Source organism: Vulpes lagopus, chromosome 9, assembly GCF_018345385.1.
Source record: "Vulpes lagopus strain Blue_001 chromosome 9, ASM1834538v1, whole genome shotgun sequence".
Classification (NCBI taxonomy): domain Eukaryota; kingdom Metazoa; phylum Chordata; class Mammalia; order Carnivora; family Canidae; genus Vulpes; species Vulpes lagopus.
Window position 1 is genome coordinate 57,913,113 of NC_054832.1, and position 22,444 is coordinate 57,935,556.

A 22,444-nucleotide genomic window follows, 5' to 3' on the forward strand; every position below is an offset into this window, starting at 1 on the left:
TCCAACCACCTGCTGATGTCATGTGTCCTGGCTTGAGGATATCACGATGGATATTTACTCTCCCTGTGGAATCTCATGGCAGTCTCATCAACTGGCATTCTTCTAATACTCCCAGATTAAACACCCACTTAGGTATGGTGTTTGAAGAACCCTCAGCTTTGAATTGCTCCCATACAGCGTTTAGCCTGGCCTTTCCTTTCCCAAATACAGAAATCCTAGTTGTATTAAAATACAAAGATTGGGGATCCCTGGGTGGCGCAGCGGTTTAGCGCCTGTCTTTGGCCCAGGGCGCGATCCTGGAGACCCCGGATCGAATCCCACGTCGGGCTCCCGGTGCATGGAGCCTGCTTCTCCCTCTTGGTTTGGTTTTGTTGTTGTTGTTATTTGTTTTATCTCTGTACATCCCAGTGCAGAAATCACAAATGTACCACCTAGAGCACATTTGTTCTACTATTGAGGCAGCAGGTGTCATGTGAAAAACAAGAGTTTTGGAGGCAGCCTAACCTGCATTTGAGTTCCTACAAGTACACATTGTCAAGTGTGTAACAATGTGTCATGCTGGGCAAGTTACTTAACCTATCTGACCAAAATGGAGATAATACCTATCTCACAGGATTATTATGGAGGTTAAATGTGATCATATATGCATATATGTGTATATGTATATAATGCCTAACATTAAGTCAGCTTCATAATAAATGCTCAATAAATTTTTGTTTCCTTTCAATTGTCTTTAATAGTGATTATAATCCAAATCTCTGTGTCTTGTGCTCATTAAGCCCTAGTGAATAGGGAAAGGATGGGATTTCAGGTAGGGAAAGAATAGGGCCCCCAAGTAGGCTCTGAGGGTATTTAGGATATGCAGACATTGAGAAAGAACAAAAATAAAGATAAGGAAGAAAAGTCAGACTACTCCATCCCAACTTCTAGAGTTAAAATATTTTTCTAGTAATTATACAATAACCACAGAAAATAGAAAATAACCAAAAAAATGATTATGCCTCAAAGGAGAAGTTAACTATAAAGATTAACCAGACCTAGCAAAACATATCTATAGATCACAGATGTCACAAGAAACAAAGACTCTCACACAACGTATAAGCATTCTGTTTAGTTCCAGACCACTGACCTAACCACCAGCAAGTTCCTGGTAAAGTCTTAATGAAAGCCCAGAAATGAAAAGCCATCACTGGCAACCAGGTCAGGACCTCTCTCACTCCTGAGAGCATTTTCTGTATCCTTGCTTAATAAAACCCTGACACCTTGCTCACTCTCCTCTGTACGCAAGATTTGTCTTTAATTCCATGAGACAAGAATCTCACTCTCCCGCTTCACCAGGAAGCAGTTTAGTCAAGGACATTCCAAATACCCCTTCCATGGGATGCTCACAGCCTGCGACATAACTGGGGCAGGTTTCAGTAGTTTCATTTCAAAGATTGGGAAACCAAGGTGCAAAAAAGGTGTGGTAATTTTCCCAAAGCCTCAAAAATGTGAGTAGAGAGTCCAGGTTAGAACCTGGATCATCTAAGTTTTCCCCCCAGTTTTATCATTGCTGTTTGATTTGGTTCAACACATCCTTATGCAAGACTCTAGATAGTTTTCATCCTTGGCAGACTCAGAAAAGAGTTGTAAGCATATGGGGAGAACCACACACTGTCAGAGACGTGTCCACTCTGGCCCATCTCTGTCCCTCTGCCAGTGTAGCCAAGGATCCTACTGGGGGAGGACATGGCTACCTTCCATACCATCAACTTCAAAAGGTTGGGGCATTAGGGCCAGAAAGGACCGCAAAGGGCAAGTGATGGCCTAAAGCCAAGGTTAAGATGTGATGAGTTCAGTGTTGACATTTTGAGGTTGAAGAGACAATAGGACAGCTGGCTCATTCTCTTGCCCACTCTGCCCTCATTCAAAGTGTTTGGTGTGTAACACACAGTCCTCTCAGTTGCCCTGGGAGGACAGAGCTACTATCTGGTTGGCGATCAGACTTGTACCCCAGACTCCCAAACTTAATTCTCATCTGTGTGGTCTCAAAAAAGCTGCTTTGTGTTTTGGTATAAAAAAAATTCTTATTTCACTTGAGTGTCACAATCACACTGGATTATAGACAAGAATACCCATTTTGTAACCTTACGGTTCAGAAAATGTTCAGACAATGTTAGCTGGTAAGGGATGGGACCAGAAAGGCTGTCTGACTCCTTGTCCTAAATTCTTTAAACCACCTCACCACCTCATATTGTAGCCATGGGAACTGAGTCTCTCTCCCTCATGTTCTCCTAGCATGAAGCGTTATAGGGAAGTCTATAAACATTTGCTGAATGGATGAACAACAAAGGGACAATGAGGAGCTACATGCTCCAGTTTTCTACTCATTCTGCCTCTCTTGTACTGTGAACGAAACTCCCAGAAAATTCAGCTGAAATATTCAACTCATTTTTGTCCTGTTGTGCCGGTTTCTCATGTTGCTACAAGTCAAAGTGGTAACTGATCAAGGTCAAAGCATCCAAAACATTCATGAAAAAAAGTTGATCAGGGAAGATTGCATAAAACGATCCAAAAGAACCAAAGGTAAACACACACACACACAAAACCCATGAAGTTAAAAACCACAAAACTAATGCACCCCATTGTTGCTGGGTAGGCACTTCCAGTTTATCTCTGCTGCTGACCTATGAAAATTGTAAATGTGATTTTAGAGCATGAATGTAGTAAAGCCGTGTGGCCAGCTCAGAAGTCAGACTCATCAGGTCTGAAAAGTTGGAATATGAAAGCATTAAAGAAGATGAATTATAGGTGTCCCATGGAAGCAAATGAGAAATTGAGAGAGAGAAAATTGATTTGAGGATACTCCAACGATAACAAATAGTGAAACAGAATGTTTTTGTTAATTTGTCCAAATTAGGTCAACAAAACCTCCTCAAATCAAGTAGAATTCTTCTTCCTCAACTTCTTTCACTAATTCTTTTCATATTATCATTGTTCATAACAGATTAATTATTCAGGAGGTCCAGGAATTCTTTTGTCAAAACATTCCTGATTGCTTAGAAAATTCTCAATGGCCTGGGTCCCCGCGAGTGGAATGCTGGTCACTCAAGTACTGTTTGTGATGCTTCTTATTCCAATGTGGCAAGACAACCTTTCAAAGCTAGACCTATTATCTGATCGCATTTCTGTTCCAGATTTAATGTAAATTCAGGAACACTGAGGGGCAAAACCTTTTATAGTGAAATTAAAAATATCTATACAATGTGAGGAAAAGAAATGTGCAGGATGTTTAGAAACTTAGTTTGAGTTCTAGGAAATGTCTTTTATATTTCTGGTCTTAACTGAGGGAGATGTCAATCTTTTTATTCATCCCCATGAAGTGGTAAATATGGTGGATCATGCTATTTGATATTCTTCTCCAAAATCTCAAATCAATACATTATACATCTGTGGAAATAGAAAGTCTTACAACAGGGAAGCCTAAAATAAACAGGTAAGGGACAACCAGAATTACCTAAGGATGCCAAGACACACACACAAAATGCCAAGAGAAAGTCAATATAGGTTTTGGTTGGTTAGTTGGTGGGAAGATGGGTAGGAATCTGTACTTATGAGAGATCTTAAAACAGTGCTTCTTGACCAATGATACCATATCCAGGGGCCATTTTGGACATTTGTGAAGCTTATTTTATTGTCTAAACGGTCAGAAGATGGGGCGCTTGGATGGCACAGTTGGTTAAGCATCAGACTCTTGGTTTCGATTCAGGTCATGATCTCAGGGTTGTGGGATCAAACCCCATGTCAGCTCATTTTCAGAGCGGAGTTTGCTTGGAATTCTCTCTCCCTCTCTCTCTCTCTCTGCCTCCCCCTACCCCTACACACTCTCTCTATAAAATAAATAAATCTTATAAAATAAATGGTCAGAAGATACTGAAGACATTTAGTGGATGTGGGTCAGAGACAACAGATGTCCTGAAATAATGCAAAGAAATATTCTATGTTCTGTATAATTTGTCCAGTGTCTTGCCCTATATCCATGTAGGTGAAAAACCTATTTATAACTGTCTAAATTTCATGCATAGGCTTTAATTTTTGCACTTTTGTAAAGCATTGGGGGATTTGCAGGGGTGGGGGTGGTACTGCACAGATTGTCACTATGGGATTATTTGAGGGAACATTTTGCACTATCTTGTTCCAAACTTTACCAAGAGTTGTTCATTGTTCTCAAAAATCATGTTACTAACATAATGCCACTGACTGAATGAGACCTCAGTAAGCCACCTCTGCATGTGTAGCTATATCCATCTCCAGGATTTCTCATATCTGACTCCTTCAATGTGTCCTCTTGTGTAGAAATGTCAAAGCATTTACTTACTGAAATACTGAGGTTTTCCTATAAATCACTATTCTCTCATTTGTCCCTTATAATTGAAGTTATGTTGTAGTTTATATCATCTATAAAACACATTGCAGTGTTGCAGATGATTATTTATAAAAAACCATTTTGATTTTATATCTCCAACATTTCTTCCACATTTATTACTTGGCATGAAGGAGTTAAGAAATTATCTGTGGATGCTAAGATTAATGAAGGAAATTTAACAAGAAACAGCGTATTTGCCTAGTCAGAGAGCATCTCTTCACAAATTGTTCACTAATTACAAAGACAAAAACAGTACTTTGTGGAGGAGAAGTCTAGCAAATACCACTTTATCAGACAATCAAGGTTTCAAAACTATTCTATATAATGTTTATGTGTGTGTATACATACACAGAGAGATTGAAGTACAGGGAAGGAGAGAGGAAGGGAACAAGCAAAACTGAAATGAAAGCTTGAAAAATCTGGAGCAGGAATTTTTAAATTATCTGACTGCTTCGTGTATGTCTTTGAGGGATTTGTGTTTTATAAATAATTACTGTTAATTTTCCATTTTATAGGTGTAGACAGACCCATGGACATATCTAAGAATAATAACAATGGGAGGAAGTGATATTGAGAAAGAACAATACAAATCGGAGTCATGATTTTTTAAACAATGGTGGTTGTAGACATATAACCAATATACTTTTATCCTAGTTTACAAACTTTTATAAAGTCAGTCAGATTTGAATATAAGAGACACTGATAGACTTTTGATGCCAAACAAAACCAAATCCAAGACCTCACTCTAACCCTTCGCAATGTATGGCTTCTCCCAGCATTTGCAGATGGCAGTTTTGCACACATTCCCTAATTCCAATTCATAGTTTTCTGAGAAGCCATGCACTAGAACATGTTATGTCCCCATAATCATCCTCCCAAGTACAAAATATGAAGTAAATGGTTAACCTACCAAAGAATTCTTTAGAAAGATAGGTGGACTAAGGACTTCAAAGGTTTCAAATCTTTCATGAGACCCTGGACCTGCCCTTGTTGTGCAAAGAGGAATATGAGGTAGGGTATTTTCCTTTCCGAAAGCACAAGAACCATTGTGCAGCCAGGCTTTCCATCCCAGGTGGGAATGGAGGGTTCCAATGCAACCCCAAAAGCAGGAAAGGGTTTTCTCCTTTGCAAGCAGCTGCTTTTTTTCCTGGCAAACAAGCCAGGTGCCAGAAACTTTACCCAGTTGGTGAGGGAAAGAGAGGCAAGGAAGCAGAAGGGGGAGGAGGATGAAGGAAGAAAATAGTATCATTAGAAAAGTGAAAGATGATGTCAAAATAATTATATGAGATAACTTCAGAAAAGTTAGATGCTTTTTCAAAGCATTTAAAGTCTCTCAGGGCTCTTAAAAGACATAAGCCTGCATGGAGGTGTTTTCTGGTGTTCAGGTTTCTTATCCAATCATAGAAAAACAGAAAAGAGATCTCACACTCAGAAGTCACAAAAATATGCACACTTGTGTGAGCCCTCTTGCTGGTTGGGTTTAATTTCTTTGTGCTAAACAGAAACTGCTCTCACAAGTTAGCACCAACCCCAGGGACTCTTTGCCAGTGTGCTTCCTAGGGCTTACATCATTTTGTGCTTTTGTTCTACCTGTTTCTATTGTCTGACACACACTCCTCTCCCTTTCACCTGAACAATGGATATATCTCTCCCAAGTCCCTTAGTTAAAATCTTATTTTATCTTGCAGCTATCAGGAAAAAACAAAGTCATTTGGGGTCATCTCTCCAAGGTTGAGAAGCCTGAGCCACCCACCTGCTCCTGCTCATCAAAATTAAATCTGCCAAGTGCTGAGTTGCTTGAAAACGTCCTGTTAAGTCATTTAAAGATGTAGCTCTTCATATAGCTAGCAAAGCATAACCTTAATTTGAGACATACACCTTGCCACAATCTCAGAACCTCACCACAAAATGCTTTCCTTACTAAAAAATAAAATAAGCTCCTATCTGAAAATATTATCCACATTTCACATTCAGATTTCTTATCTCTTTACCACGTAGAGCATTCTTTCACATAACCATGTAATCTTGCTCACAGTGAAGCATTTTTTTGAATAGTTGACAACACTGTATTAGTTTCATATGTACAATGCAGTGATTCAATACTTGTATATATTGCAAAATGGTCACCACAATAACTCCAGTTAACACCCATTGCCATACATATGAGTTTTTTCTTCTGATAAGAACTTTCAAGATCACTCACCCGGCTACTTCCAAATATGCACTTAGCTATACTCACCATGCTGAACATTACATCCCCCACGACATTCATTTTGTAATTGAAAATTAGGACCTTTTGACCCCCCTCACCCTTTTCCCCACCTCCCACCCCTGCCTCAGGCAACCATCAATCTGTTCTCTATAATCCATGAGTTTGGTTCCTCACTATTCATTTGTTTAGATTCCACATAGGAGATCATACAGTATCTTTTTGCGTCTGCCTTGTTTCACTTAGCATGATGCCCTCGAGGTCCATCCACGTCGTCAAAAATGCCAACATTTCATTCTTTTTAATGGATGAATGTTCCACTGTATATATTTACATTCCACATTTGCTTCATCCATTCATCCATCAATAGACACATTGTTTCCATGTCCTGGCTATTATAAATAATACAGCAATGAGCAAGGGAGTATATATACTTTTTGAATTATTGCTTTCATTTCCTTTGGATAAATACCCAGGAGTGGAATTGCCAAATCATAGGGTAGTCCTATATTTAACTTTTTGAGGAACCTCCATACTGTTTTCCATAGTGGCTGCACCAGTTTACCTTCCCACCAACAGTTGCACGAGGGTTCCCTTTTCTCCACATCCTCACCCACACACTTACTACTTCTTGTCTTTTTGGAAAATCATTCTAACAGGTATGAGGTGATATCTATCTGTAGCTTTGACTGTATTTCCCAGCAAGGTTGAACATCTTTTCATGTACCTGTTAGCTGTTAGTCTTGTTTGGAGAAATGTTTATTCAGATCCTCTGCCCATTTTTTAATCAGATTGGGGGAGGGGTTGCTATTGAGTTGTAGGAGTTCTTTATATATTTTTGTTAACCCCTTACCAGATATGTCATTTGCAAATATTTTCCCCCATTCCATAGGTTGTTTTTTCATTCTCTTGATGGTTTCCTTTACTGTGCAGGAGCTTTTTAGTTTGAAGGGAGTCTACCTTGTTTTTGCTTTTGGTGTCAAATCCAAAAAACCATTGCCAAGGCCAGTGTCAAGGAGATTAGCACCTATGTTTTCTTCTAGGAGTCTTATGATTTTGGGTCTTACATTCAAGTCTCTCATCCACTTAGAGTTAATTTTGTGTGTATAGTGTAAGACAGGGTCTGATTTCATTCTTTTGCATCTGCTTATCCAGTTTTCCCAACACCATTTATCGAAGAAACTATTCTTTCTCCATTGTATATTCTTAGCTCCTTTGTCATAAATTGACCATATATGCATGGGTTTATTTCCCTTGCATTCTTTTCCATTTATCTACGTGTCTGTTTTTATGCCAATACCATGCTGTTTTGATTACTATAGCTTTGTAGTATGGTTTGAAATCAGGCATCACGATGCCTCCAGCTTTTTTCTTTCTCAAAATGGTTTTGGCTATTTGTGGCCTTTTATGTTTCCATACAAATTTTAGATGTTTGTTCTATTTTATTTAAATTCAATTAATTAACATATAGTGTATTATTAGTTTCAGAGGTAGAGTTCAGGGTCTGTTCTATTTTTATAAAAAATGTCTTTGGAATTTTGATAGAGATTACATGAATCTGTAGATTGCTTTGGGCTATATGGACATTCAAACAATATTAGTTCCTCTAATCCATAAGTGTAAAATACCTTTCCATTTTTTTTGTCATCTTCAATTTTTTTCATTAATATCTTCTAGTTTTCAGTGTACAGGTTTTTACCTCCTTGGTTAAGTTTGTTGCTAGGTATTTTGTTCTTTTTGATGCAGTTGTAAATGAGATTATTTTCTTAATTTCTCTGATAGTTTATTAGTGCATATAAACAGGTTTTATATATTGACTTGTATCTTGCAACTTTATTGAATTCACTTATTAGTTCTAACAATTTTTTGATGGAGAAATAAGATTTTCTGTATAAAATATGCTATCTGCAATTTGTGATAGTTTTACTTCTTCCTTTGCTATTTGAATGCCTTTTCTTTTTCTTACCTAATTGTCCTGGCTAGAACTTCTAACACTATGTTGAATATAAGCAGCAAGAGTGTGCATCCTTGCCTTGTTCCCGATCTTAGAGGGAAAGCTTTCAGCTTTTCACCATTGAGTGTGATATTAGCCATGGGCTTTTGCATATGACCTTTATTATGTTGAGGTACATCCCTCTATACCCACTTTGTTGAGTTTTTATCATAAATGGATGAGTTTTTGCCCAGTACTTTTTCTGTAGCTCTTGAGATGATTATATGAAATTTATCATTCATTTTGTGTTGAACCACCTTTGCAACCCTAGAATAAATCCCACTTGATCATGGTATATGATTCTTCTAATGGTTTGTTGAATTCAGTTTGCAAATATTACATTGAGGATTTTAGCATCTATGGTCACCAGAGATACTGGCCTGTAATTTCCTTTTGTGATGTCCTTGTTTGACCTTGGTATCACAGTAATGCTGACCCCATAAAATGAGTTTAGAGGTGTTCCTTTATCTTCTATTTTTTGGAAGAATTTGAGAAGGGTTGGTATTAAGTCTTCTTTGAATGTTTGGTAGAGTTCACAGTTACACCATCTGGTCCTGGACTTTGTTGAAAGATTTTTGATTATCGATTCAATTTCCTCACTAGTAACCAGTCTGTTAGACATTCTACTACTTCATGATTCACTCTAGGAACACTGTATGTTTTTAGGGATTTATCTGTTTTTTCTAGGTTGTAAAATGTGTTGGTGCATAATTGTTCATAGTGGTTTCTTATGACCTTGGGTGTGGTATCTGTTATGACATCTCTTTCATTTGAGTCCTCTTCCTTTCTTGGTGAGTCTAGCTAAAGCTTTGTCAGATTTGTTTACCTTTTCAAAGAATCAGATTTTGGTTTCATTAATCTTTTCCATTGTCCTTTTAGTCTTTATTTCTGCTCTTTTGTCATTTCCTTTTCACAGTAAAGGCTATTTTAAAATTAACAAATCACTTGCAACTATAGTGTTTCTATCTTCCTTCCCTCAACAAGCAGCTGAGATTACCAGAATTTGCATTTTAATAATTTCAGTTTCAAGAACTAGGCTATCAATCTCTACATATTATTGATTGACAATGTTCATTTTACTCTTTCATTGAGAACAGCTGACTTGCCAGTAGGCATCTACATCTAGTCCACTCGCCTTAAAAATCCATACCCCTCTCTGTCAAATAACCTAGGTCATATAATACTATAAACTAAGTTCTGAACAAATGCCATTATAAAGTGTGCCCATACCAGTGACTGCTAAAGCTTTTATCACATTCTTCAAAATGAATTCCAAAGAATCATTCACGAAACGAGTTATTACATACATAACATTACATAATTATATAACATTATTTACAAAGTTTCTTTAAAAACTTTGCAACTTCCCTGCTCACTGTGGCCCTCTGCTATATATATGTAGCATCTCAGCTCAGTGAGGCGGGACACAGGCTCCCACTGTGGGTCCCCTTGATTCAAACTAAGAACAATTTCTTTTGGCACCAGCTTCCTCATATGAAATAGGGGAGCTCATTACATGACCGCTTAATTACCTTATAGGGCTAAATCCTGTGTCTCCCTGACTCCATGAGGTCACCTAGATAATGGTCAACTCACATCACATTCTTATAGGCACTTCAGCTTCCAGAACCCTCTCTCAATCTACCTCATAGAAGTTTCATAACAGCCCCATAAGAGAGGTAGCATTGTCACTTTTATTCTCACTTTTTTAATATGAGCTTCAGTAAGTCACTTGCCCACGATATCACAGCCAGGAATAAGCAGGACCTTGACTCAAACTTCAACTCAGAGTTTTCAATTCCCATTCTGGTTCCTTTCTACTATACAATATTCCTCACAAGGGTGCCTGGCTGGCTTAGTCGGTAGAGCATATGATTCTTGATCTTGGGGTTGGGAGTTTGAGCCCCACATTGGACATAGAGATTACTTTAAAAAAAAAAAATATTGCTCACAAAGTTTCAATAAGCCACCACTAAATTAATTGTACAGGAAATTCTTGTTCTCTACAAAATGCTTCCATGTAAATTAATCTGGAGAGTATCACATGCAAGTGTCATCACTCTGAGATTTTTGTCCTGGGCAGTTAACATTTTCCTTAGGAAATTTGACAGTCCTGCACTAAGATTTTTGTGTGGACAAACACTGTGACATCCAAGACTGTGTAATGAGCACTTTGTTGGCCCGAAGATTATCCCCTCCAGGGAACTCTTGGTGAAATGATGGAATGTACTTAATCTATATCAGGAGGTAGAAAGTCCAAGTAAGTGGTAGAGGGCCCCTGAGAACTTCCCCTGGAAAGATCATAAAAGGTATATTAGTTTCCTGGGACTAATAAATCACCATGAACTCAGTGGCTTAAAGCAGCAGGAATTTAATCTCTTACAGTTCTAGAGGCCAAAAGGCCAAAATTGGTATCGCAGGCCTGTGCTCCCTCTGAAGGCTCTGGAGGAGGATCTTCCTTACCCATTTGAGCTCCTGAAATTTCTTGGTTTGTGGCACTATAACTGCAACCTCAATCTCCATCTTCACATTGTCTTTTCCCTTGGATCTGTGTCCCCTCCTTTTTTTTTTTTATGAGGACATTAGTTGTTAGATTTAGGGTCCACCCTAAATAGAGGATGATTTCATTTCATATACTTAACTAATTACAGCTGCCAAGAGCCTACTAAGATTTTGAAATCAGCGATGGAGAAGAAAGCCATCCAGAGAGGATTCAGGAGCAAAGATATAAGCAGGCAAGTCTCGGTCATCTAGGAGGTGAGAAGCACCCAAGGGGAGCTATAAGAAAGTTTGAAGGATAATGTATTGGTCTGCACAGGCTGCCATAACAAAATGTCACAGACTACTAGGTTAAACACTTATTTTTTCTCGGAGTTCTGGAGGCTAGAATTCCAAGATTAAGGTGTCATTGAGGTTAGTTTCTAGAGAGACCTCTCTTCTTGGTTAGCAGGCGGCCACCTTCTCACAATATCCTCACATAGCATTTCTTGAGCAAGCTCTCTGCTGTTTCTCCCTGTGCTTATGAGGACAGGGGTGCCTGGCTGGCTTTCTACAGATTTCAGCACCCCCACCCTATCCCACCCCCCCGCTTAATGACCTCATTTAACCATAATTATCTCCCTAAAGGCTCCAAAAATAGTTGCATTAAACCCCTAACAGGGTTAGGGCTTTAATATATGAAATTGGGGGTGGGGGGAACAACACAATTCAGGCCATAACAAATGATCTGGGGCCAAATCAAGAGAGGTCAAGATTACTAACTAGGCCAAGGAGTTTGACTTCTATTCTGTCAATGGTAAAAAGATGTTAGAAATCTTGAAAGTGGTTATGAAAATGTTTTCAAGGGAAGCACCACTCTTTTCATTTTCCTGGTCTATAAAACAAGAGCTATTTTCCAGAAGCCCTTCCAGACTAATATACTCTGTGATTACTGACATTTTAGAAGATTAATCACTTAGAATTTCTTGCTCTCTCTGATGTACAACTTATGAAGCAATTACATCACCAAAAAAAATGTTAATTTTAAGGACTATTGTTCTTTATTCTAAAAGGATCAATGGTCATGTAGAGATAGCTTCTACCAAGAGCACCAAGATTCTGCTAGTTCTTTGCTCCAACAAATAGACATGAAGACAAAATAAGATGTACCTGTGAGATTTAAAAAATAATAATTCTGTTGCCTTTGGAGACTTGTCTAGTAAAAAGTTGAGGTGGCTAGGGTCACAAAGTTGCTGCCTATGTTCTCCTCTGGGATTTTGCTGGATTCCTGTCTAATATTTAGGTCTTTCATCCATTTTGAGTATTTTTTGTGTATGGTGCAAGGAGATGGTCTAGTTTCATTCTTCTGCATGTCGGTGTCCAATTTTCCCAACCCCATTTGTTGAAGAGACTGTCATTTTTCCATTGGATATTCTTTCCTGCTTTGTCAAAGATTAGTTGACCATAGAGTTGTCAAAGATTAGTTGACCATTTTTCCATTGGATATTCTTTCCTGCTTTGTCAAAGATTAGTTGACCATAGGTCCATTTCTGGGTTCTGTATTCTGTTCCATTTACCTATGTGTCTGTTTTGTGCCAGTACCTATTGTCTTGATTACAGCTTTGTAATATAGCTTAAAGTCAGACATTGTGATGTTACCAGTTTTGGTTTTCTTTTTCAACATTCTTCGGCTATTCGGGGTCTTTTCTGGTTCCACACAAATTTTAGAATTCTAACTCTGAAATAAGTTGATAGTACTTTGATAGGGATTGCATTGAATGTATAGATTGCTCTAGATATCATAGACATTTTAACAATATTTGTTCTTCCAATCTATGAGCATGGAATGTTTTTCCATTTCTTTGGGTCTTCCTCATTCTCTTTCATGAGTGTTCTATAATGTCCTGAGTACAGATCATTTGCCTCTTTGGTTAGGTTCATTGCTTGGTATCTTATTCCTAGGTATTCCTAGGTTCATTCCTAGGTATTGGTGCAGTTGTAAATGGGATTGATTCCTTAATTTCTCTTTCTTCTCATTGTTAGCATATAGAAATGCAACTGATTTCTGTACATTGATTTAATATTTTGCCACTTTGCTGAATTCTAATATGAGTTCTAGCAAATTTGGGGTGGAGTCTTTTGGATTTTCCATACAGGGTATCACATCATCTGCAAAGAGAGTAAGTGACCCTGGTATGGGTAGCTTGCACCACAAGGAATATTTGCAAACATTTTTCCAAAGCTTTACTCTTATCCAGTTTCCAAAGGAGATTCTGGTCTTTTAAAACTCCTTGCTCAGTAAAATGTGAAATGATAAGCAGCAGTGAATCCCTGAGAAAGAGAGATAGCAGGATACTTCTGAAATTATTCATTTCAGACTCTTTCCCATCAGATGAGGAAGCTGAAGCTGAGATGTACAGTGGTTGAGCTGCTTACTAGAAATCTTGCCTAACACAGATAAGAAATAAGTTTCAGAGGTCTTGACTGGTAAAATATTGAAACTACTTTAAAATTGAATCAACATTATTTAGTATTTGATATGTCCCAACCACTGCTTGAAGTCAATGTTTCTCAGACATTAACATGCATGAGAAGCACCTGAGGAGCTTGTCAGAATGAAAATTCTGAGTCAGAAGGTCTGGGGTGGGGCCTGAGAGTCTGCATTTCTAACCAGCCCCCAGGTATTGCTGATCATCCTGGACTGAAGACTACCCTTTGAATAGCAAGGCTATAAGTGCTTTGCAAATATTAACTCTTTTATTCTCCAAAAGATAACTGTTACTATTACAGATCTAGATATGTACAAATACTGTTACTATCATAATTTTTAGAGAAGAGGAAACTAAGGCACAATTAAAATGAATTGTCTAAGATCACACATTTGGAAATGGCCAGAGCCAGGATTTGCACCCAGATAGCCAAACTCTAGCCTGTACTCTTAACGACTACCTTGCCCTTACATTTGTAGAAGCGATTCAAGATAATCTCCCTGCTTACAAACGTCAGCTTTCAAGACTGAGTCATTAGGTGTACATTTTAAATATGTAGCCATTAGAATAATAATGAAAACTATGAAAGAAAAAGTGAAGGAAGTGCTCATGTATGCTAAAGTAAAAATAGCAGAATACAAATACATAAAACTAGGCCAGGCCCTCTGATTACTAGGCTCCATCACTTGAGCAGGAACAAGCCAACTCATTACCACAATAGCAGGACAGATTTTTCCTTCTTTTTCTTCCCTTTCCCAGAAATCATCCCATGGGGAATTGCACTCTTGCTCTTATCCCTAAGACAAACACTTAGAAAATGGGTCTTGATGGAACAAAGACTTGAGAGACAACAAGTGCAGCATGTGGGAAGAAGCCAGCCTACAGCCTGCAGCATCCAAGGCTTTCATTCATTCAACACACTGACAATGTGTGCTACCTAACAGACCAGGTGCTGGGATGCCTTCATGAAGATTACATTCTAGTGGGAAAAACAGACAATAAAAAAACTATGAACGAGAATAAATAAGCATAGTATATAGTCTTCTTACTGAATAAGTAAAATGTGGGAAAATACTAGCATATCTCACTTTATTGCACTTAGCTATATTGTGTTTCACAGATTTTTTTTTTGACAAATTGAAGGTTTGTGGCAACCCTGTGTCAAGCAAGTCTATTGGCACCATTTTTCCAACAGCATTTGCTCACTTTGTGTCCCTGTGTCATTTTGGTAATTCTTACAATATTCAAATTATTTCATTATCATATTTATTATAGTGATCTAGATCTACAACTCACTGAAACCTCAGATGATGGTTAGCCTTCTTTAGCAATGAAGTACCATTTAATTAAGGTATGTACTTTTTTTTTTTTTTTTAAACAGACTGTTTTTTTTTTTTTTAAGATTTATTTATTTATTCATTCAGAGAGAGCGAAGAGAGAGGCAGAGACACAGGCAGAGGGAGAAGCAGGCTCCATGCAGGAAGCCCGATGTGGGACTCGATCCTGGGTCTCCAGGATCACACCCCAGGCTGCAGGCGGCGCTAAACCGCTGCGCCACAGGGGCTGCCCCAAGGTATGTACTTTTATTTTACACATGTTATTGCACACTTAATAGACTACCACATAATATAAATAGAACTTTTACACTCATCAGAAACCAAAAAATTCATTTGACTTTCTGTATTGCAATATTTGGTTTATTACAGTGGTCTGGAACCAAATCCCCAATTCTTCCAGGGTATACCTATCATAGAGCAGAGGGATCAGGAGTGCTGGGAGCAGAGAGCATGACTGCAATGGTAATTGGGGTCATCAGGAAGACATTGGAGAAAAGGATTGAAATGAAAAGTTACAGACATGCAGGGAAGAACATTCTAGGCAGATGGAATACCAGGTGCAAAGACCTGAAAATGGAAACACATCTGGAATGTTTCAGGGAAAGCAGAAGCTACTGCACCCACCATGAAATGTAACAAGGGTCCAAAGCAGAGAGAGGGAAGCGGAAGATCTTGCAGAGCCTTACAGGACTTTGGCTTTTACTCTGAGGCAAAGAGGGAGTCACTGAGGGTTGGGGCAGAGAAGCAACATCTCACTGATATACTGAAGAACAACACAGCTGGCTCCTTGGGAAAACCAGGATAAAAGTCTGGAGACAGGTTAAAAGGCAATTGCAAGCATCTGTGGAAGAGATGTTGGTGGTTCCAACTGAAGTAGTAACAGTAAGGTGGTGAGAAGTGGTAATATGATTCTGGATATCATGATTTCTTGAAGGATTAGATGTAGACTGTGAGAAAGAGATGAGTCAGGGGTGCTTTCTGCACTTAGAAGAATAAAGTTGTCCTTAACTGATAAACATAAGGCTCCAAGTGAAGTTAACCTGAAGATACAGAGTTGGGTTTCAAACACATGAGGGTGGAAATGCAGAGACATTGAGTAGATGGCTGGCTACAGGAGTCTGGAATCAGGGACTGCTGTTAGCATACAAAGCCATGAAACCAGATGAAATTTCCAAGGGACTAAATTAGGCTGAGGAAAACAAGAGATCTAAGATCTGAGATCTGAGCCCTGGATGTATCAATGCGAAGAGAAGGAAGTAGCAAGGATCTGAAAAGAAGTGGCCAGTAAGATAGGAGGAAAACCAGGAAACTGGGATGTCTTGGGAGTCAAGAGAAGCATTTGCTAAAAGAGGAGGGGCCAGGGTCAACCACGTCAAGTCTGCTGAAAGGTCAAGTAAGGCAAAGACTGAGAACTGATCTTTGGTTTTAGGAAGGTAGAGGCCATGGGAAACCTTCGCAAGCAGTTTCAGGGGAGTAAGGAGAGGAAATTTTTTATCCTCAGAAAGGACAGGAAAACTTCACTGAAAATAAATAAATAAATAAATAAATAAATAAATAAATAAATAAATAAATAGAGAGGGGCACAATACCTGGCATTAAACCTTTAGGGAAGGAAGGAGAAAGAAGTGACAGTGTCTTTGGCATTTAAGAGACAGACTTGTTTGTAAGCCAAGAAGAGATGTTCTGTGTATAAACCTTCATTTTCTCATGACTCAACAGATTATGATGCTAATTTACTGACTCTTTGTTCTCTCTTCAACTCTGTCCTGAATAAGCTTAATCTTTTAAGTGGAAGAAAAAAAAATAAAAGGTCACCTACCAGCAATTAAGCCATCACTCATATGAAACCTGGACTTAATTCATTACATAAAAGGGATGCTTGCAACATTCTTCTTCAACTGGAGATGCATTTCTCCAGCAATGGATTTTTGCTTTTGATATTGTTGCCACACCTCTGGAACAACAATATTGAGAAATGCATGCTATCCTTTCTCAGTATTCCATCCAAAGAGGCCAGACTTCTATGTTCAAGGCCAAGCTTGCTCTTTCCATCATCACACACCCCATCTCCCGTAAAATCATCTCCTGTCACCAGTATTCCTGCCAAGTTACCCATTTAGAACTGTCTCTTTCTTTTTCGCACAAAGCCATATGTGGAATGCAGAAGAGATGATATACTTAAACCCATCAGAATTTCTTTATTTCAAATATGGAAGATCTGCCTCAAAAATTCCTGAACAGTACCTTCTACCTCATTAGCAATTTACCAACTGCTTATTTTCCCAGTTAAATCAGAAGATAAATATATTCCTAAGAAAGTACCTAAGACATTATACTGCTTACCTTCTGCTTGATTTCACTTGATGAAAAGAACTATCATTAACTTCTATGGCTAAAAAAGGGGGGGAATTTCAATAAAAATCTCATTTTAGACACTACTATGAAAATAACAGTAATTTAACCTTGATTGAAGATTCCTTTTGTAGCATGATTGAAAAGAGGACACTGTAAAGAAAATTAATTAACATATCAATAGTGTTCAAGAAAGGTATTTAACCCACTTAAAATGTTTCAAATATTATGTATTTGTTAAAAGAAAGCTATCTGTATGCTATCAGCACAGAAAGACAGTATATATATTTACATATGATGGATAGGCAGTCAAGAATTCACTAGGTCATTCCCACTGTTTTTGTTGTAATTATGTTCTACACACACGCACACACACACACACTTGCCAACATTCATGCAAGTATTATACAAACAACTTACCAACCCCACACGTTTTATTTGCCATCGCCCACACCCTACCAGCCAGCAAGTAGGTTTCCCAGATTAAAAAAATAAAATCACTGGTCCTTTCTTTTTGTCCATAATAACAACCCTCCTCTCTCTATACTTGAGTCGTAAATGGACTACTCCCCAAAATGCATTTTCATAATTATATAATTACAATTTTAGCAGTGTAAAATTAAAAGAAAAAATGTTATTTCTTGGTTGACTAAGAAGTAACCTAAAAAGATTTGCCTCTTCTCTATGCCTGTAGAACTCATCACAGAGCAAAAATAATCAGAATCTGTGCTTAATAATTATACCAACATTCATTTACTAGACTCAAAATAAATATGCTTTCTTAAAATATTATTTTTAGATGGGTTGTATAAGTAACCTGCAGAAGATGAAAATTGAAGGCAGCTCCTCATAAGATGTAAGTTTGAGAGGCATATATTAAGAATCTTCCCAGCCCAAGACCAGCAGATGATGAAATCTGACAGATTGGCTGGCATTATCTCCCCCATTCTGGGTGCTTGTCTCATGCAATCTGCTCCCACGGGGCTGAGCCATTGCCTTGTTCTAAAAACATCAACCACACATACACCACCTCCGATCCTGGAAACTGAAGAACTCTACACTGCAGTAAACATTTGTTCTCTGAAGTTTTCTTAACTAAACTTTTAGGATTCAAATCTACCACATGTTAAGAACGTACCAAATGTACAACATTCAGAAAATTTCCTCACTTCTATCCACAATAGTTCAAAAATATTTGTTCAACAACCATCTATTAAGCACCTGCTATGTGCCAGGCACTTTAACAGCTATTAAAAATGTAAAAATGTAAGTCTAAGACTGGTTCTCTCTTAAAGGAGATGGATATGTATGTGGGAAAAAAAAAATCACAAATAGGACACTAACAGCGCAATAAGAGAAAAGAAGGTAGTGTGACTCATTCCGCCTGGGAGATTGAGGAGACACATTGACGAGATTATATTTGAGCTTGGTTAGTAAGGATGAGCAGGAGTTCACTGAGGGAGGACAGAAAGAGAGTTCCAGACACAGCAAAGCCCTGAGATCTACTTGGGAATATGAAACCTAGAATGACAAGGGGAAGGGCTGTAGAGGAGATAAAGCTAGTATGACAGGTTGCGCAGGATGGGTTTTTAATGCCATGTTTTTATTTTATTCAGAAACAATAAGAAAACAGGAATGCATTTTAACCAAGAAAGAAGAATTTACTAAAATTATATAAAGATAATCGTGGCAGTATGAAGGATGGACTGAAACAGAATGAGGAAATTAAATTGGGACTAGAAGTGCAATTGTGACAGAGCAAAGGGAGAGAAGGAGGCAAGAGCTCATCCAGAGGTAAGATAAACAGGACTCAGGGATCTTTGGAGTAAAGAAGCAAGGAACATAGAGTAGATCTAGTGATCCTAATGACAAGGACAGATGAGATGGACTTTCATGATCCAAAAGCAGAAATGCAGGAAGAGAAGCAAGTTTGGGTGAAGAAATGAGTTTAGCATTGGCTATTAGGTGGGATGTCTAAGAGTGCAGGAGGAGAGGGGTGGAAGTCAAGCAACCCTAAGGCCAAGAGTCATCAATGCTGAAGTTAAAGTCATCCAGTGTGAAATCAAGAGACAAAATCAGGAGAGAAAAGAATGCCCCAAAGTGAATGGATTTGACAGAATGACCTAGATGTTGAGATGTCATGGCAACGTGTATGGAAGACCATAATCCAACTGGATGGAGTGTACATCAGGAGTGGGTGTCTTCAGCTGCTTAACTCAAAAGCCATTCCCAAACCTCTTCTTCCTAAGGCTAGACACTTGTTTTCCCAGTTGTTTGGCTGTTTATTTAGAGGTGGCAAAGCAGTAATAAAGGAACTGAGATGGGAGCCAGTGGGAAATTTTTCACTTCTCTGATAAAAGAAAGACACAATTGGTCTACCTTGAATGAGGAAATGATGCTTAGAGGTTCTTGGAACTATCTTGTCACTCCGAGATGACAAAAAGCCAATACATTAATGATGATGAGGTAAAAATTAGGGAGCCCCACTGTCCAGCTCTGGGATGTAGGAAACTTTTAGGCAAAGACCAAAGAAAAGGAGTATCATTAGGGAAAAATCAGGCTTTGAATAGGTCAAAGAAGAGGGAAATATATTCTAAGGAAAGTTTGAGGATAGGAATTGTGCCCTGCTGCTTTCCCAGCACCCACAACACATTTGCTGAATCCATAAATATTGAGGGGATAGATTAGGGGAAGGGCTTGAAGGAAGGCTAGCAAAGCAAGGTGGCCTCCATAAAAGGAAAAAGAGGAACAGGATGAGGATATACTAAGATTATCAATTAGAGTAGTTTGTCCCTTAGATGGAGGCCTCTTATCACAGCAAGGAGGGAAGGAGGAGGTACTGGCTGAAGGTAAGGAGTAGAAAGCAGGCTAATTGTGTTGTCTGTGGTTTCAGATCCCAAATTCCAGAGAAAGACAGAAGTACAACTTGGAGAGAAAACCATCTAAGCCAAAATATTGGCTGGGCACTTATTTTTAGGCCCAATGGCAGAGGCAGTTCTGAAGGCCTTGTTTGGGAGCTCAGCATCCTTAAGACTGAAAGAACAGGCTCAGATGTTCAGAGCCTGACACAGGGCTCAGTCTCATGACCCTGAGATCATGACCCAAGCCAAAATCAAGAGTCAGTCACTTAACCAACTGAGCCACCCAGGCAAGTGCTTTGACTGCTGGGTCAGCAAAGCTCCATGCAAGGGCACAAGTCATCTTGTAAGATAGTATTTACTCTGACTCAGGGGAGAACCATGCATTCCCCAGAATCATTGCCCATCAGCTTCTCCAATATTGACTATTTGACAATACAGGAGTCTCAGAGTGCCTGACTACAGCTCCATTTCATCTGCAAGGACCAAGTCCAATGGTAGGGAGGTGGGCATTGGATAGGACTGAACCAGCCTGTTGTAGGCTTCCAGGCGAAGCAGTCTTGAAGGTGATGTTACTGCAGGAAGCTTTCTGGGTAGAGAAAGATGGTCCAGCAGCTGGAGAAAAGACTTGCCACGTGAGAAGTGTTCACAGAACTTCCCACAAAACCACACAGCACCCTAAATTTTACCACAGCCTCATTTCCCCTTTGAACATCCCCCTTCCTATACACCCCTTCCCGTACACTTCCACCTCCCTGCACAAATTCAATAAGGAAAGTAAATCTAATCATACCTTCTGTGGTCTTTTTACAAATAGCAGTCAAAGCACTTGCCTGGGTGGCTCAGTTGGTTAAGTGGCTGACTCTTGATTTTGGCTCGGGTCATGATCTCAGGGTCATGAGACTGAGCCCTGTGTCAGGCTCTGTGCTGACTGTAGAACCTGCTTGGGGTTCTCTCTCTCCCTCTCTCTCTGCCCTTTCCCCCCATCTCAAATACACAAATCTTAAAAAAAAAAAAAAAAATAGCAGCCAAAAAGTCTATGTGCACATATGCACATGTATAAAACATATACCAGAATCATGTGGAGAAGAAAACAAAGTTTTCATCAAGCACTGAAGGCATCTGTAGTATGTGATCTCTGCTCTATTTCCAATATTGCGATGTATTTCCTATCATTTAAATAATATCCATGTGCTCCAGTTAAGGAAGAATGATATGTCCAAATGTTAGTTTCCTACATGTAATTCCAAGAGAGTCTTACCAAATTACTGGAGAAGATCATCTAATTTTTAATAGCCCAAGTATAGACTCCAGTTACAACTGCATTTAACGTTTTGATCCTTGTTAGGAGGCCTCTGCACACATGACCTAGTGGAGATGATACCCCCAACAAAGGACAGCACCATCCATTGGCCACATGCATGACTGACAGGCTATATGGCTGAGTCACATAATTTCATATGAACTGACCTTTAACATTTTTGCAGATTTAATAAAGGTAGAGGTAAAAGCTATAAAACGCCAGCAAGGTTCATTTTTTTAATATCATTTCTTACACCTCTATTACAGAACATCTCGTTGAATATTTGTATTCCCTCACTGGTTCATTAAGTATATATTTATTGGGTACTTACAGGTGTCAGACCACGTATATCTGGCAAGAGGATTATAGTGGTTAACAAGACTGACCCAGCCCCTTGTCCTTTTGAAGACTATACTACAGTAGACCTTTGAAAATCAGGGGGGTCAGGGGCACAGATAACCCCTAGTCCATGCAGTCAAAAACCCATGTTTAACTTTTGACTCCCCCCAAATTTAACTACTAATAGCTTACTACTGACCAGACCCTTCCTGGTAACAGAACTGGTTAACACATATTTTGTATGTTGTATGTATTATATACTGTATTTTTTAAAGTAAGCTAATGAAAAGAAAATCAGAAGAGAAAATAAGTTCGCAGTACTGTACTATATTTATCCAAAATAAATTGCAGCTAAGTGGACCTGCACAGTTCAAACCCATGTTGTTCCAGGGCCAACCGTATCTCTCGAGTCTGACCCCTTCTCATCACCTCCACCATGAACACATCTCCTCGCTGGTTCTGTCTCTGCAATCCCTCCTCAGCCGAGTAGAGAAGGAACCCTTTAAAACCTAAGTCAGATGACAAGCCTGCTCTGCTCCAAACCTTCCAAACTTTCCATCTCATCAGATTAGAATCCAGAGTCCACACAGCTGGAGATATAGCCTCCTTCTCCACCTCTATCCCCTTGCAACCCCCATCAGCCTCACCAGCCCCCCTCCTCCTCAAACCTGACAAGCCCCA